We start from the raw sequence: 18304 nt of genomic DNA on the forward strand, positions 1-18304 counted from the left end.
ATTTCAGGGAGCCTCTTCAATTCAAGATGGTTTTGCCTATGACCAACATGACGCTGTCTTCCCTTCTCTCGTGTGAATGGTAACACAGATAAGATAGTTCATGATTAGGAGACATGTCACGTGGCTCTCACTCTGTATCTTTTAATCTCAGGCTTCATTTTTTTCTGTCTGAAATCCTCTCGTTACTGGTGATGGAAAGAAAATGGAGCTTCTCTGTTGGCATGGGGCTGGAGTTCCTTCCCAGCTAAGTCAACCCGAACTGGAGCGCAATGTAGAGTTTGAGGAGATCATCATTCTAGAAGAGCAGCTGTGTTGACAAATTATAAGAGAGCTGAGGTTCCAAATACCAGAAGGTGATTCAGGATGTTCTCAACAGGCAGAGAAGCAGGAGAGCGACAGGTGTCAGCTGGGAAATGGATCTGAACATTCAGAGTCAGGGCGGTGTGAGCAAAAGAAAACACAGGAGGATCAAGGGAAGAGAGAGAGAGAAGGGAACCAAGCAATTGATGTATATGCCTGGCTCAACCAGGAGTCTGGATAAAAACAGTCTTCCAAATCATTTGCACCATAAAATTATTGCAGTTTTGAGACTGTTAATGAAGAAAATAGAATGCATTTCTAGGGGTGCCTGGGTGGCCTCAGTTGGTTAACCATCTGACTCTTGGTTTTGGCTCAGGTCATGATCTCACGGTTTCATGGGTTCAAGCCCCATGTCAGGCTCTGTGCTGACAGTATGGAGCCTGCTTGGGATTCCCTCTCTCTCTCTCTCTCCTCTCTCCCTCTCTCTCTTTCTCTCTCTGCTTTTCCCTTACTTGTGCTGTCTCTGTCTCACTCAAGATAAATAAATAAAGTTAAGAAATGCATTTCTATTTTTTTTATTTTTATTTTTGGAACTTTTAGAGTAGTTGCTTTGGGATCCAAAGCTATTTATTGTCGTAGTAATGTGAGGTTCTGTCCGCAACCTTTTTTCTGGTATTTTAACTTCCTCTTACTCGAGATTCTTTCTAGAGTTTGTTGTGTCTGCCTTCCTATTTTTGCTACAGATTAAGGTATGCTCTCTTACTGGGCATCACAAAGGAGCAGCCTGGAGTCGTTACACATATAGGTTTGAGTTCAGATGACAATTTAGTCTACACATTCACATCCTATAGAGCAGTTAAACTCTATTTTCTTCTATGTGCTGATACTGAAAAGAGTCAGAACATTTGCAACAGAGATATATAGAATATCATAAAATATGATTATTATATTACATTTTAATTACATCATATTTTATAAATATATACTTATAAATATATAAAAATACAAAATATATATCAGTTAGAGAAGGTCTGTGGCTTTAGCTAATAGAAAACTTGACTAATATAAATTTGGGGCATCTGGGTGGCTCAGTTGGTTGAGTGTCCAACTCTTGACTTCTGCTCAGGTCATTATCTCATGGTCATGGGATCGAGCCCCACGTTGGGCTCTGTGCTGAGTGTGGAGCCTGCCTGGAATTCTCTCTCTCTCTCTCTCTCTCTCTCTCTCCCTCTGCCCCTCTCCCTGGCTCATGCATATGCGCTTTCTCTCTCTCTCTCTCTCTCAAAATAAAATCTTTAAAAAACAAAACAAACAAAACAAAACAAAAATACAAGCTAGTCTTATTCAGTTTAATACTACTGGAGACAGTCCAAGAACTGTCTTTTTCTTTTTGCTCTGCCATTCTCACCATCATGGCTTATTGCCTCGATGTCAAAAAAATGGCTGCTCCAGCTTAACCATCCCATCTGTGTTCAAGGCCAGAGGTAAAGGAAATTACTGGTACAACCTATCCCTTTATCAGGAAAGAATCAGCTTCTTTGGCCAGAATTGAGTCACATGGATATTGCTAGCTGCAAAGAGAGCTAGAAAAGTGTGTATTTAATTCTTTTAGCTTTGGGGCGCCTGGGTGGCTCAGTCAGTTAAGCATCCGACTTCAGCTCAGGTCATGATCTCGTGGTTTGTGGGTTCGAGCCCTGCGTCAGGCTCTGTGCTGATGGCTGAGAGCCCAGAGCCTGCTTCAGATTCTGTGTCTCCCTCTCTCTCTGCCCCTCCCCCACTCATGCTTTGTCTCTCTCTGTCTCTGAGCTTTCACAAGCTCTCTCTGCTTTGATGAGCACGCTCTCTCTCAAAATGGATAAATAAACTTAAAAAAAATAAAACCTAATTTATTTGCTTCTTTGCCTTCTTATTATTCTTTACTTATGCCTACATTTCCATAATAGAATTTCAGACATCTTCTAAAGGTATGTAAATTATTATGAAGTAACCGAAGTTAAAATTGGAGCAAAGGAATAAGGATGATTAGCTGAACCTATTACGGTAATCATTTCACAATGTATGTAAGTCAAACCATCATGCTGTATGCCTTAAACATACACAGTGATTATTTTTGTCAATTATTTCTCAATAAAACTGGGGGAAAATTTTTATTTTTTTTTTAAATTTTTTTTTTCAACGTTTATTTATTTTTGGGACAGAGAGAGACAGAGCATGAACGGGCGAGGGGCAGAGAGAGAGGGAGACACAGAATCGGAAACAGGCTCCAGGCTCTGAGCCGTCAGCCCAGAGCCCGACGCGGGGCTCGAACTCACAGACCGCAAGATCGTGACCTGGCTGAAGTCGGACGCTTAACCGACTGCGCCACCCAGGCGCCCCTCCTTATTCTTTTTTAAAAATTTTCCCCCAGGCGCCCCTCCTTATTCTTTTTTAAAAATTTTCCCCCAGGCGCCCCTCCTTATTCTTTTTTAAAAATTTTCCCCCAGGCGCCCCTCCTTATTCTTTTTTAAAAAATTTCCCCCATGGGGCGCCTGGGTGGCGCAGTCGGTTAAGCGTCCGACTTCAGCCAGGTCACGATCTTGCGGTCTGTGAGTTCGAGCCCCGCGTCGGGCTCTGGGCTGACGGCTCAGAGCCTGGAGCCTGTTTCCGATTCTGTGTCTCCCTCTCTCTCTGCCCCTCGCCCGTTCATGCTCTGTCTCTCTCTGTCCCAAAAATAAATAAACGTTGAAAAAAAAAAAATTAAAAAAAAAAAAAAAAGAATAAGGATGGGAGCCAATTGGAATCAGGAATTTGACTAAAAATGCACCCCTTGTTGAGGTAAATATATAGTATGGGTAGGCCCCAAATTTGCCTTTGTCTCTCCTTATCTTTTGCCTTATGTTCCCTCTAAGAGGGACCCTTCCAGGTCTCCTTCAGTTGTGATTGGAATGAGCTCTCGTGGCTCCGGGAGCAAAATCAGCTGGAAAAGCAGGTGTCCATGCATGGGTGACCTTCTCTTTCCTGAGTTACTGCAGCCACTTCTTGGGACCAAGGTCTTCATGGCTGCTCAGCCATTTGAAGTGTTTTTTCAGTGCTCCTCCTGTTGAGGAGAGTTTATTATTATTATTCAGTTGATAAACACTTTTGATTACTTTCTCTCTTGGGTTAAAGGAGAAAGGAGAGAGACATATTAACTGAGGACTTACAAGATATCAAGGACTGCCTCTGTGTCTCCCCGTGGCTCCCACAATCTTCTTGCTGGCTTGGAGGAAGTCACGTATTGTAGGCAGACAGGCTGAGGTTCAATGAGGTTGAGTTATGTTTAAACCCAGTCAATGGCAGAGGTAGGTTTAGAGCTTGGATCTGACTCCGAAGCCCACGCCTATCCATTATGCTGCTTTAAAGGAACTGCATTTATCCATAAAACCAAGGTCCACCATCAGAGTTGGACATCTGAGTCTCAACCATTCTCCCCTATTCTCTCTGCTCCCCAACCAGCTTCTCTGAAGGCTGTTCTAGAAAGATTCCCGGGCTTAGAATTAGAAGGCTTGTTTACCACTTCCTGCTCTTTTACTGAATAGCTGTGTCGGTTGGGTAATTCACTGAAGCCTCCTGAAGCCAGGTTGACTCATTCACAAAGAGAGGATGATGACCGTGCCCCCAGCACTTCATGACTGGGGTGGCAGGAGGGAAGGGAATGGTGTAAAACTCAAGCTAGATCCTCTTTGTGGTACACACCTTGAAAGAAACATAATCTTTAATCCCATTCCATGCATTGTTTTATTTATTTACTTATTACGGGACTCTCAAGATGTTGTTATAGAGAAAATACTACTTCTCTGTTGCTTTTCAGGCCCCAGTTCATTTGTTTAGGAGAATCTGACCTTCCTGTCTAGGAAAACTCTGACTCCACAAACACTCAGTAGCCTATTCATGGCACTCACCCAGTTGTAATCAAACAATCATCTGTTTAATGTCTGCCTTCTTCCTGCATGAAAGGGGTGGTTGCCTGCTTTATTTTGGACCTCTGTTCCCAGCACCCACTACTCTGGTTGGTTAGAGGATACCAGAACAACATCAACAATGTTGCCATGTTGAGAAACTACTCAGACAACTCCTGAAATCTAAGGCAGTGCATTTCTCCTAGCCTGTATTACCTGCCACAGGGTACTTACTTTGGAAAGGGAGAGCTTTTTGGGTTATGTCAGAGGTAAACAGTTTTTGACTCACACATCTCATATGACTGAGCCTACACATAGCCATTAGAGCAAGAATCAAGGCTGGAGAAGTAAGCTCAGGAACCGTTGGATAGATCATTACTGATTGGCATTTTAGTGTCTCCCTAAAACACAAATTGCCTATCCACTGCATTTACTCACAGACAAGGACATGCACACTTGCACCCCTCGAGGCGGGTTTCCCATTGTGCTGGGAACCTCTGAAGAGCATTCTTTGGGAAGAAGGTCAACTTTGGAAAGCCAGCTAATTCTCTTGCAGACCCTGCAGGGATGGAAGCCACTGTGCAACCACAGAGCCGGGCAGTCTCTGGATCCAGTCCTCTGTTTCCCTAGTCCTCTGACTCAGCACTGTTTCCAAAATTTAGAGAAAAAAAGATCTAATAAGTGGAAAAAATTATTTCCCAGTAATGAATAGACGCAAAGCAAAACCAGCTTATACCCAGAATCCAGGAACATATTTTTGGATCTGGCTACCTGGAAATAAGACATTTGAAGTAGGGTCCTCTTGGCCTGACTGCCCAACCAGCAGCACAGTTCAGTGAGTGTAGGGCACAGGACAGGCACCAGGCTGATGCTCAAAAAGAAAATGGAAACATTCAAAGGAAGCAGTAGGAACATTTTTTTTTTTTTTTTTTGACTGTGCAGCCAATCAAGCAATGGAAACATTTGGGACTCCCTAAATAGAAACATTCAGGAGAAAAGTGAGATGGAACACACATTCCCATTGTCATTATGAAGCAGTGTTTATTGAGTGTGGACAGGGCACGAGGTAGCTTTCCAAACGCAGAGGCACCCCCAGTTCCTGTGGAAAAGTGTGCGGAAGACTGCATGTTGGCAGCTCCCGGCTGTGGCAGAACCCGTGACTCATGACGACCCTGCTGGCTGGCCGAATCTGTGGCTCTGTGGCAAGCTTACAAACTCTTGAGGTGCTTCCTGCTCAGAAAACTGTGCCTTGGGCTGGTTATGAAACAGGAACATTTATTACTATTGTGATCGTTAATGGGGAGTTCTAATAATTAATGCACTTAAGGTTCTATGTGGTATTTGACTTGTTACCATGTTTTAAAACATTACGAATCAGATGACTCTTCTCTCTTGGGTGTTTGATGAATTGTGATTGGTAATAGCAGCTAACTCATGATGTCACTCTGAACAGAAACAGGCTGGTTAACAGAAAATGGCATGAACACGGGGATACAGGATGGAAAGTTACACAGGAGATAGAAAGGTAAAGTCTAGAGAGGCCTTTGTTCTTGTCCAGATCATATTGCATATTAAAATAATCTTACTCAGGGCACCTGGGTGGCTCAGTCAGTTGGGTGCCCGACTTCGGCTCAGATCACGATCTCATGGCTGGTGAGCTCGAGTCCCACGTCAGGCTCTGCTCTGACAGCTTGGAGCCTGGAGCCTGCTTTGGATTCTGTCTCCCTCTCGCTCTCTCCTCCCCCTCTTGTGCTCTATCTCTCTGTCTCTATCTCTGTCTCCATCTCTCTCTCTCTCAAAAAGAAATAAACATTAAAGAATGAATAAAATAAAATAAAATAAAATAATCTTACTGTAATACCAAAGGGGGAAAATTGGTTGATCAAAATGCACCATAAAAGCCTGGCATGAAGATCTGCCTTTCTTTAGAATCATTTACTGATGGAAAGTCGGAACACAGTTGACTTGACTCATTGTTTCACGGAGAAACCATAATCTCGATCCACCTTTTGGTGACCTTCAATACCAACAACCAAACCAAGAATCTGGGGGATAGTTTCATTCACTCTCATATCACTGGGGCCTGAGAGGACAAACTATGCACTGACCCATGAAATAAAGCAGCACTTATCAGCAGGCAGAAGAAAGGACATTATTTTATTCCTCCCCAAGTTCTGGCTCCTGGCTAGTTAACTGAGCATCCATTTTCACTGCATAAGTAGAGCTTTCCAATGAGGCTAACATATGGTCCTTTTCCCACCTTTCCCCTCTTTTTCTATCTTTTTTAACCTTTTTTGCACCAATTGTGGAACTGTCACTTCCAGAAAACAAGGGCAGACGCTGACACTGGAATTATCATCTCCTTGCTAAATCTCTGGAAATATCATTCCCTTGGTAAAGCACTCCTGAAGAGTTAGAAATGGAAGTACCTCTATAAAAGTGCCTTGGGAATTATAGTTTTTCATATATACCATTGGTTCAGGGTATCACAAAATCAGTCATCTTCAGAACACTTGTCAGATCCTAGGAGTTACTAATGTTCTTCCTTCCAGAGTATTTTAGCACATCACATAAGTCAGAGAACAGAACCAAAGAATCCACATATCCTGTCTAATTGCAAACATCATATAGGAATGGTTCTCTTTGCAACTGAAGATGAAGAGGGGGGAAAAAAAAGACCAACATAAGAACTAAGTTGAAAACAGAAAGTACCCATAATATTTGACATTCAGCAGAAAATTATTTGTTCTCCAATTATTTACCAATACAATTATTTAGAAATTTGGTATCCTAAAGCAGTCTAAGTAAAAGTTACTGAAAAAGATGTAATAACAAATAATAGAATAATTTTGGCTTTAGAAAGAAATAAAGAATGAAGAAAGATCTAAGTGAGACGAAAAGGATTGTAAAGAAACCACATTTGCCAGAGCAGAGTGAAAATCTTTACTAGAGGCTATAAAGAACAAATTCCATACTGAATGAAATTCAACATTGCCGAGAGTGGCACACTTCGGTGACTCTTCCAGAAAGAAGAAACATACCAAGAGATGAACATAGAGAGGAAAGATATGGGATTCCTGAAATGCAAAGCCAAGCTAGGAATGATAGATGTGTCTGGAGAGGATATCAAACTAATTGCAAGAAAACTTTCTTGAACTGAAAGAAACATCTGAATGTACAGATTGAAAATGGCTAAATCGGTTTCAGAGAATGTTAATAAAAAGAATCACATATGATTCTATCATGATGAGTTTTTGAATTATGAAGATTAATAAGAATTATGAAGAGCTTATAAACATCCTTGAAGAAAATAAGAGGGTAGTAGCAAGGTAACTTTGAAAGCAACAAAAAAATCAAGCTGACTTAAGACTTTTCCAGAAGCAAACACCTGATGGCCACAGAGAGGGAACAATAGAGTGTTAAGATTAAGACATTATTGCCAGAGAATTGGATTCACTCAAGTTTTCATTCGTATGTGACAACCCAGAAAGGTATTCTGTGATATACAGAAGTTAATAAAACGTGTTACACACATATTTTTGAAGAATGGCTTATAGACAGATACCACAGTACAGTTATGAGTTCCAGTACAATTATGAATGAAGGCTGGTGATGGGTATTTGCAAAACTTATTGTTTCCAGGGTGATTGATAAAACTCTACAAGTTATTGACTTATATGCCAAGAAAACCCTGGGAAACTACAGGTGATGAAATGTTTGGTCTCTATATTTAGAGAAACTAGGATTTAGCTAGATTAGGTGCTGTGTCTCAGAAGCTCAGTAATACAAATGGAATCAGGACTCACATCCTCTGAATCTTGATGCAGAGGGCACTTGTTGTCATTTAGTGTTACTTTCTATTTTGATTTAACTTTAGGAAGTTTCTATAATAAAACAAAAGGGAAAAGAAAGTCGGCTTGAATGGTTGATCATGTTTACAATAAATTCCTCTTTTCTTTTCCAGGATTAGGCTAGTGCCTATCTTTCATCAGAATTTTCTCTAGATTCCAATCATAATCTTGTCAACACAACAAGAAAGGCCTTCAACAATGATGGGTTCTGACCTTTAAGATACTTGGTGAGTATCAGGCCCTGCTCTAGGCCCCGGGGCCAATTCTCCTAGGTATAGAGGACTAAACCAAACAAAATCATGTGCTCATGCCTCCTCCCATCAAGAGTTAAGTTTGGGGACAGACGGACCTACCTAGACTACAGCAAAGGATGCCTTTTCTCATCTGGTAATTAACATACCAGCTTTGGTAATTAACACATCTCACCGTCACTACAAGGGGACAATGTAGGATCGCCAGGCGTGAGGAAAACCAAAGATGCAAAAGAGGAACAGAAAAACTACTGGTGGAGAAAACAAACCATTAAGGGCACAGAATAGAAAGTGTCTTTCCTAAGGCCACCTTTCAAAAGTGTCAAAAGTTCTAAGTGTCCTCAGATCTATTTTAGAAGAAATTTAACCCAAAGATATAAAAGAAACAGAAACAACGCAAAAGCTTTTACAAACTAAAAACATAAGGTAAAACAGAAGTGAGGGAAGGGCTAGAAGGTAAAGTTGAAGGTGGTTCTCAAAATGCAGGGCAAAGATAGGGACAAACATGAAAGAGAAAAGAAAGAAGGAAACAATGGGAGTGTTAACCCCAAAGTTCCAACAGTCGGGGGCTGTGGTGGCACAGTTTGCTTCTGTTGTGGTGGTGGAAGTTGTTATTGTTTATGTATTAGTAAAAATAATAGCTAACATTTGTTGAGGGTTTTCACTGTACTGGCATCTGGGCTAACCCGGGACGTCTTGTTTTATTATCCTACCAGCTTTTGAATAGAACCATGGGGTTATAGAGGAGAAATATTTAGAAGGTAAATGATTACGATGTGGTTATTGAATGTATTTAGTCGCGGGGAAGAGAACGCTGGTTAAGGGGTAACTCTTGGCTGGTTGAATAGCAACAACTGAGATCAGCAATGCAAAAGCAGGAGCTGGTTTGGAAAATTAGAATATGCGTTCAGTTTCAACTTGTTGAGCTGAAGTTGCCTGAAGACCGTCAGAAGGAAGAAGATCAGTAGAAGTTTGGCTTAATGAGCCTGACACTCAGAGAAAAGGCTAGCTCGGAGAGAGCTATAGGAATCACCCACTTATCAGTTGAAGCCAGAGTGGATAAATCACCCAAAGAGTCTGGGTGTAGACAGAGAAAAGCTGGAGACCAAGGACAAAGCAGCCTGAGGGACAGACTAGGGAGGAGTGCTCAGTGAGTGGGCAGCCTGGGCCCAGGGTGGCAAATGGCCGTGGGACAAGAGAGGCCTGGGCAGGAAGTGGCCAAGGGCAGACACAAGTGTACTGGACTTTTCGACGCAGAGGATTATTAGCAGGTGGTATTTGTCAGAACAATTTTAATGTCATTCTGAGCACAAGCCAGATAACAGCTGAAGAACGAATGAGAAATGAATTAATCAAGTTCTTTGTCTGCTTCAAGTGTGGATTGAATGAATAGGCCTATATCAGTAGATATTACACGATTGACAGGTACTGTCTGTGAGTATTTAGCAAATTGCCTGGGATATAACATATGCTCAACAAATTCAGTAGAGACAGATAAATAGAGATATAGATGGTTAAAAAAAATTTTTATTAGTTTTCTTTATTTTTGAGAGGCAGAGAGAGACAGAGCGTGTGTGGGGCAGGGGGGCAGAGAGAGAGGGAGACACAGAATCAGAAGCAGGCTCCAGTCTCTGAGCTGTCAGCACAGAGCCCGATGTGGGGCCTGAACTCATGAACCATGAGATCATGACCTGAGCCGAAGTCGGACGCTCAACCGACTGAGCCACCCAGGCGCCCCAGATATTGATGTTTTAAACCAGTGTATTATAGTGATTGGGTGTATAAATTTTGGATCTGGATGGACTTGAATTTGTAGTTTAGCTCTGCCACTGTGTAGCTGTGTAAACTTGGACAAGCCACTTTGTTTCTTTAAAAAAAATTTGTTTTAACATTTATTATTTATTTTTGAGAAAGAGAGAAACAAAGCATGAACAGGGGAGGGCTAGAAAGAAAGGGAGACACAGAATCCGAAGCAGACTCCAGGCTCCGAGCTATCAGCACAGAGCCTGATGCGGGGCTCAAACCCCTGAGCCACAAGGTCATGACCTGAGCTAAAATTAGATATTCGATGACTGAGCCACCCAAGTGCTCCTAAGTCACTTTGTTTCTACATCTTCTCTTTCTTGTACAATGATTTATGGGTATCATCCATCGTTTGTTTTTTTTTTTCTATTATGAATGGTAGATTAGTTTGTGGATATTTGTTTTGTCATCAGGATGAGCTCTCATGTTCATATGTGAATTGATACAATCAGGGTTCATCTGGTCATGCAATGTTGAATACAGTTTAGTTTAATATTGGTTTGAATTTGTTCTAGCATGCTCTTTTCCCCATAAGAAAGTAGGAAGCCAGGTCTTTTGTATACCTTTGCCTTGGATATTTCTGCAGGCAGACCCCTGCTAAATTTGGAAGATGCAATGGTGGGGGTCCAGAATAGGATGTGAAGACAGGACATGGCCCAGGGCAGAGAAGGGAGGTGGATGAAGGTGGGCACCCACCGTGAGGAGCAGTGGACCCTTGCAGGAGCCTGGGCGGTGTCCCAATAGACTGACAAGGTCTCAGTCCTTGCAGGACCTTGTGGCCGACACAATGGTGTCCTAGCACTGGGCAGTTGGGGACCTATGAATACAGGGGCTTTCCTTTGGCTAAGATGCAGGAAATGGAATGAGGGGGAAGCAAAGAGTGGTAACAGAGATATGATTCACCATTGATTTGTGGTAATTTGAGAGCTAAAGGAACAGCCTGTGTCTTTTTTTTCTTTATTATTTTTTTAATGTTTATTTATTTTTGAGACAGAGAGAGACAGAGTGCAAGTGGGGGAGGGGCAGAGAGAGAGGGAGACACAGAATCTGAAACAAGCTCCAGGCTCTGAGCTGTCAGCACAGAGCCCGGCGCGGGGCTCGAACCCACGAACCGTGAGATCATGACCTGAGCCGAAGTCAGACGCTCAACCGACTGAGCCACCCAGGCGCCCCAAACAGCCTGTGTCTTGCACATGAATCTGTGCATTGAAAAATCCCACCTGCAGCACACTCATACTATCTACCAAGAAATAAATGTAACTTGTTCCTGCTTTCCTGAGATTTGCCCACTGTTTTTATTTCTTGCCTTATGACACTGGCCAGAACTTGCAAAATAATTAAGAGGCCACAACTTAAGAATGAAGAACAATTTAGCCACGAGCTGCCAAGACCAGGACATCTGAGGGAGGGCAAAAGCGAGACAGATGATGATCCTTTTATTCATTCCAGCCTACAGACTGGAAAACTAGGTGAACTCTCCCACCACCCCCCACCCGCCCACCTCTTCCCTCCACCTCCCAGGTGCAGGGACAATTGGGAGACTCTAAATAGAGTGAGGTTCATTCACTGGCATATAGCGAATTGAAGGCTCATGGTAGAAATTCAGTGCAATTATAAGAAACCAAAGGAAGTTACCTATCTTGACCACCAAGATACATAGCTTAAGGGGCGCCTGGGTGGCTCAGTCGGTTGAGCGTCCGACTTCGGCTCAGGTCATGATCTCACAGCTTGTGAGTTCGAGCCCCGTGTCGGGCTCTGGGCTGACAGCTCAGAGCCGGGAGCATGCTTCGGATTCTGTGTCTCCCTCTCTCTCTGCCCCTAACCCACTCGCATTCCATCTTTGTCTTTCTCAAAAATAAATAAACGTTCAAAAATGATTTTAAAAAAAAGGTACATAAAGATTCACTCTCACTCTTACTTCAATGCTTCCAGAAATTTCTACTTTGTGTGATATCCTCATGAAAGCAGGTATGGCAAAACAAGTTGAAAGCTACGATACTAACCAGGGACTCCTCAATTAAAATTACTTTCATCTTTAGTTCTCTTCAATAGCTGCCAATACAGGTCATCATTACACGTAAAAGTTTTCTTATGTCATGATAAATGAGTATACAGATACCATATATGTTGTATTTCAAGTATGAAAATTTAAGGTCAATTAATTTTCGTCAGTCTTTCTCACCATCCCAAACAAGACCTTCAGAGAGCTGTCCTTCACAGTTATCCCATCCAATGGGCTCTGTGCTCGCTCCCACCCCTCCTCCTCTGGATGTGCTCGCTCCCACCCCTCCTCTTTTGGATGTGCTCGCTCCCACCCCTCCTCCTCCCATGGCGCCCACTCACTTTGCTCCACTGTGAATAAGCTACCACTCTGTTTTCACCCTAAATGCTTACCCCCCCCCCCCAATCTCTGACATTGGGTCCTCCACGGATGTTCTTGCTCCAATCAAGCATGCCTCCTTTCCAGCAGCTCCTAGATCCTTGCGAGCATGGGGTTGGACAGGGGCCACCCAGGATTCTTATTGCTATCCATTGCTGCTCTAAGTAAGAAGGCAGTTGAGTGTAGAAGTAACGTGCATAGACCTCAGTGGGGTTAAAATCCTTGCTCCACCAGAGCACATCCGTGGACAGGTTATTTGGTCTTTCAAAGCCTCTGTGGTTTCATTTGTCAATGGCAATAATAAGAAAACCTACTTCAGACGGTTGCTCAAAGGACTGAAGGAGATGACACATATATCAAGCTCTCTGAACCATGCCCAGCAGAGGTGAGTGCTTGATAAATATAACCAACAATGGCATCATCTGTATCACGTTCTCACCCTCGCGTAAAATCAGCTTTGAGGCTTTGGGCCTCTGTTGCACATGTTCTGGGCTTTACCCCACCTGTGCTTTTTTATTGCATCCGACCCTCTCTCACAGACCTTCAAATTCCTTAACGCCAAGGACATTCACACTCGCTCCGCATAAGAAATCCAGCCCCATGGCCACACCTTGCACTTTCTCACCGTTTACAACTGTTTGCCTTTTGAAATCTTAAACTTCACCCTTCCATTCTCTGAGAGACACTTCCGGTCAACTCCCTCCGACTCACTCCAAACATACCCTCATCAATGCCTCTGATGCCTGAATGATTACATTTTCCCCCGATTACTAGTTGCTTTCGGGCTGCACTTCTTTCTTCACCAAGTTCAGACCCCCGAGTCCACCGACCATTTCTTTAATGATTTTTCCTTTTAGTCCCTTTCTTTGTTGTCCTTCTGTGGCTTCTGTTCTGTCAGAACCTGACTGTAGACCCACCTACTCACACTGTCCAGTATGGTAGCCAGTCAGGACGGGTACATGTGGACCGTGTCACACAGTCTTTAGATTTTGCCCATAAATAAATGGGCAAAGATACCAACAGCTACTCAGAAGAAAGCTGTTCAAATGGACAATGATCTATATTTTATCTTAACTGATAAGTAAAAAATAGAAGTTAACACAAACCATATATCATCTTTGGCTTGGGAGAAATATTGTGATCACATCAGGCTAGAACACAGTAAAAGAATCATGCCCTGACACTATTAGTTGTAATAGAAACAGGTAAAAACTTTCAGGAGGACAATTTGGTAATATACATATAAAGATCTGAAATATGCCCATGCTCTTAGATCCAATAATCCAATTCATAGGAATTTATCTTTAAAAAATAAGCAGAGATGCATTAAAAAGAGTAAAATAGTACTATAACTGTGAAGTTTTGAACACAAATTCAATCTACAATAATAGTAGACTAGTTCAAAAATAAAGGCACATCTATGTGATATATTACTTCCCAGTCATTGATATTTTCTCTTTTTTAAATTTTTTTTTCAACGTTTATTTATTTTTGGGACAGAGAGAGACAGAGCATGAACGGGGGAGGGGCAGAGAGAGAGGGAGACACAGAATCGGAAACAGGCTCCAGGCTCCGAGCCATCAGCCCAGAGCCTGACGCGGGGCTCAAACCCACGGACCGCGAGATCGTGACCTGGCTGAAAGTCGGACGCCTAACCGACTGCGCCACCCAGGCGCCCCGATATTTTCTCTTTTTTAAATGAGAGACCAGGTTTATTTGTTTTTGAGAGAGAGAGAGAGACAGGCAGAGCGCGGAGAGACAGAATTCCAAGCAGGTCCAGGCCCTGAGCTGTCAGCACTGAGCCTGATGTGGGGCTGGAACTCATGAGCTTGAGATTCTGACCTGAGCCAAAGTCAGATGCTTAACCCACTGAGCCCCCTGGGCGACCCCGGGTCATTAATATTTTCAAGGACAACTTAGGCCATTGAAAATAATCACCATGAAATCTCATCACAAATGAAAATTATACAAAATTGTGTTTACGACATGACTGCAATTTAGTTTTACATATGTATGTAAAGCATGGTGTATAAATATATATGGTATATATATATATGTATATATATATATATATATATACACATACACACATGTATATGCATGGTAGGTAGATGGTATATATGTGTATGTAAATGATACATATATATCAAAATTTTAATAGTTATTTCTGGGAGAGATGATTAAGTGTGATTTACACGTTTGTATTTATCCATAGTTTCTGTATTTCATACAAAGAATGTGCGTTACTTTTAAAATCAAGACGGATGCTTTTTAAAAAGTGGTAAGTTTGTATTGGGAGTGGAGGGATCAGAGAGAAGGCGCCCCTTACTGCGCCCTTCATAGACTTTCCTTCTGCACAGATGCACCAGAAGAGGGCGCCTCCGCCTCTTCCCGCAGGCAGGATCTCTCAATTACCTACGAGGGATGGGGGGGGATGCTCCCCAAGTCAGTAGAAACTAACCTGAAATGCCTCACTTCCCTGGTGGCCACATTCCTCTTCAGGGCCTCCCGGAAATTTGTGTAGCAGAGGGATATGTAGTTTTGAATGGCCTGTGAGAGCTTCCTCCGGTCACCCTCTTAACAAACACGCAGCCCGAATGACTTCCGCTCGGTCACCCCTGTATCCTGGTTTCACCTACGCAGCTGCTAGGAGCTCCTCAGCAGAAGGCCGAGGCGACACAGGCAATGGCTTTGCCTTACTGGGCACAAACAGGTTGGTGGAGATGGCCCAGTTCACACCTACCACCTAACAGGCTGACCCAGTCACCAAGGGTCCCTGAACCCTACCTTGCTCCTTAAAAAGCACATGCTATTCTTCGTGGTATCAGTTAGGGGGCAGCAGATATCCTGGCATCCTCTGCTCTCTCAAGGAAGCTTCCAATTTGGAGATCCTGAAGTTGCTATGAATCGGGCTACTATTTCACTTACCGGCTACCGTGGCCTGGCAGTTCCTTCCTGCACTAGCAGATCACGTCGGGGAGCCTAACCCTTTCACCCGGTGGAGTGCTTATAACTCACTACTTTGAGCAAAGGTGAATCTGAGTAATAAATTAGCCTGGATGATTACTGGACTCTGCCTCACCGGAGCCAGTTTCTTTACTATCTAAGTACTACAAAGCCCCAGACTTCTCTTTTGGGCTATCATTCTGTCTCTCCCATACGCCCAAGACAGCTCTATTTTGACTCCTTAAAATACCCTCAGGAGGAGGCTGCAGGTAAAGGATGAGTGGAAGACATCGACACAATTGCTTCTGCAAGGTCCGGGGTTTAAGAGAATGAGGTATAGCCCCACCCACAGTAAAAACATGCTTTCTCTGATGCATATGCATTATGGAGACGCTTCTGTTGCTTTCTCTTTACTTATATATGCATATCTACACCCACATATACACACACATGTAAACATGTTAACAATGATTATTTGGGGAGGGATGCTGATAGGGGTTTTACATTTCTTACATTTCATACAAAGAATGTGTGCTTGAGAGCCGGGGCGGGGGGCGGGGGGGGGGGTGGGATGGGGGGAGTGACCAGACTGATAACTTTGTTCAAAATGGCTTGATGCTGAGCTCTTCAGCATCCCTGAACCAAAGTCTTCTTTTGGTTTTAGTCACGTGCCTTTGTTCCTCGTCAGAAGCGCCTCCTCTGGCAAATGCAGGAGGTGGAGACAGAAGCACGGCGAGGGGAGAGACTGACCGGTGACGTCCCAGCCAGCGACAGAGCCAGCATGTACAGTCGCATGGGTCTGGCCAGGACCAGTCTGCCCTGATGGCTTCTCATAGTTCGTTTGCCTGTCTTTCTGTGCTCCACAGAGCAGGACACCGACAGTTCAGTCCAGTCAGCAGAACTTTCTAGAGAAGAGAAGTCACACCTACTATGTACCAACCAAGCACACTTTCTGTCAACTCATGGTTCCTCACAGCAATCCCCAGAAGGGGGTGCCATTGTTACCAGCGCTCATCTGTCAGGGACCGAGCTACTACTGGGCCATTTGCCCAGTGTCCCTTAGCTTGAAAGTGATGGAGGCCGAATCTGAACCCAGGCAGTCTAGCTGCAGGACCCACTCACTGAACCGTTACCTTTCCGCACATCTTCAGATGGAGTTTCTTCTATTTCAGATCCCTAGAGGTGCGGAGCCCTGCCTTTGGTTACGAGGAGGCCATGGGTAGCTACACCCACCCAGATCATTCGGTCCTCTTCATGGCGGGCGGCCCCGTCCGGTCAGATGCCACCAGAGCCAGCATCACCTGAGAGTCATTTGGGATGCTGTGGTTCTAGAGACTGCCTCCATCTTGAGCCAAGGAAGAAGCTGTTCCGGGGAGGACATTGGAACCTTGGTGAGAGTTGGCCTTTCTGTGCCTCCATCTGAAAGCTAAGCTCTTCTATGGGAGTTTGGATTGAAGGTTAGGGATGATGGCTCAGAGGGGGAAAGTGTGAAATGGTAATCGCTTTCATATGTCACTTGAGAAATGTTATAATAAAGCTGAGTAAATTGGAGCATGAGTTAGCCCGGTCTTTTGCCTAATGATGTCACCCACTTTCTGCTTCCTCCAGCCTATGATTAATAAAAGGGGGATTATTACAGTAACTCATTCCTAGTGGGCAGCAGTGACGTCAGCAACAGCTGAGCAAACTGACTACATTTAGTCGTGCGTGTGTATGTGGGCATTTTTTTTTTTTTTCCCTGTGACTAACATGAAGCTAAGAGCATCTAATGAAACAAAAGCTCCTTGAAATTTGGGGAACTTACTGGGTGAACTCTTTGCTACAGGGAGCACCATTTTAATTTTTCTCAGTTCATAGTTGAACGATGCTGCAGTTGACCAAATGACATGATTGGCTTTCTGCCTCTGCTCTTTAAGTGATCCGAAATTGACCCCTGGTCTATGAGAGAGAGGGTTTTTGAAGCTGTTTTCCTTCTAATATAACGGCTCTTAACTTCATTCAACATTCTATCTCATCTTTAAAGTTTGTTTAATATTTATTTTTAAGAAAGAGAGAGAGAGAGAGCAAGCACGAGTGGGGGAGGGGCAGGCCCTGAGCTGTCAGCATGGAGCCCAACACGGGGCTCAAACTCATGAAAACCATGAGATCGTGATGAAAGCCACAAGATCATGACCTGAGCCAAAGTCAGACTCTCAACCGACTGAGCCACCCAGGCGCCCCTCTAGCTCATCTTTAAAAAGGAACTCAGTGACTATTAAGAAAAGAGACTGTGGCCATCAGTTATCTTTTGAAAGTTTAAGGTGAGTTGTAGAATCCAGAGGTTCCAAACTCTCAGTACATTGTGCTTAATGACAGTTTGCTTTTCCAAGCTGATAAAGGCTTACAGAGGTCCTGCTTGCCAGTTCACCTTTGCAAACTTGACCTTCCTAAAATGAGAGTGAGGCACTTGGAAATATTTACTAACTGAGCTGAACCACCGCCAATGCTCCCGGTCAGTGTGCACAAAAGTACACAGTGACCGGAACAAGGGCACTCCCCGTCGTGCGGGCCTGGACGTGCCTCGGAGGTGCTCCGACAGAAGGGCAGGACCTTTGGACTCTTTCTATCAGCACACGAGGGACACAGCAATTCACTGATTAAAACAAAACAAAACAAAACACCACACACAAAAAACTGCTCCCAGCCTTTTCTGTGTCTTCCCTTCCAAAGCCACAATTTGGGAGCAGGTCGTGGGGGCATCTTTGTAGAAAGGTGAAGTTGGATTAGAATCAAGATTTCTGCTCTTATTGGCCCCGTGGAATTTATTTGCTAAACGTATATGTCCTCAAGTCAACAACATGGAAGTTACTGCCCGAG

General features: G+C 43.6%; 1 long non-coding RNA gene and 1 other non-coding gene across 2 annotated transcripts in view; one reads left to right on the plus strand and one right to left on the minus strand.

Moving 5' to 3' along the window:
- LOC124524755 (uncharacterized) overlaps positions 1-16999 on the plus strand; it is a 32184-nt gene extending 15185 nt beyond the window's left edge. The window contains exons 2-3 of the long non-coding RNA XR_006965311.1: positions 8182-8295; positions 16621-16999. This is a non-coding gene — a long non-coding RNA (uncharacterized LOC124524755). The remainder of the gene's footprint in view (positions 1-8181; positions 8296-16620) is intronic.
- Positions 11206-11290, minus strand: TRNAR-UCG (transfer RNA arginine (anticodon UCG)). Its single transcript has one exon. It is a non-coding gene; the product is annotated as a tRNA-Arg (tRNA).
- Positions 17000-18304: the final 1305 nt, after the last annotated feature.

The sequence above is a fragment of the Lynx rufus genome, unplaced genomic scaffold, assembly GCF_022079265.1.
Source record: "Lynx rufus isolate CCGP_SWC_20201006 ecotype Redwood Valley unplaced genomic scaffold, mLynRuf1.p SCAF_4, whole genome shotgun sequence".
Lineage (NCBI taxonomy): Eukaryota > Metazoa > Chordata > Mammalia > Carnivora > Felidae > Lynx > Lynx rufus.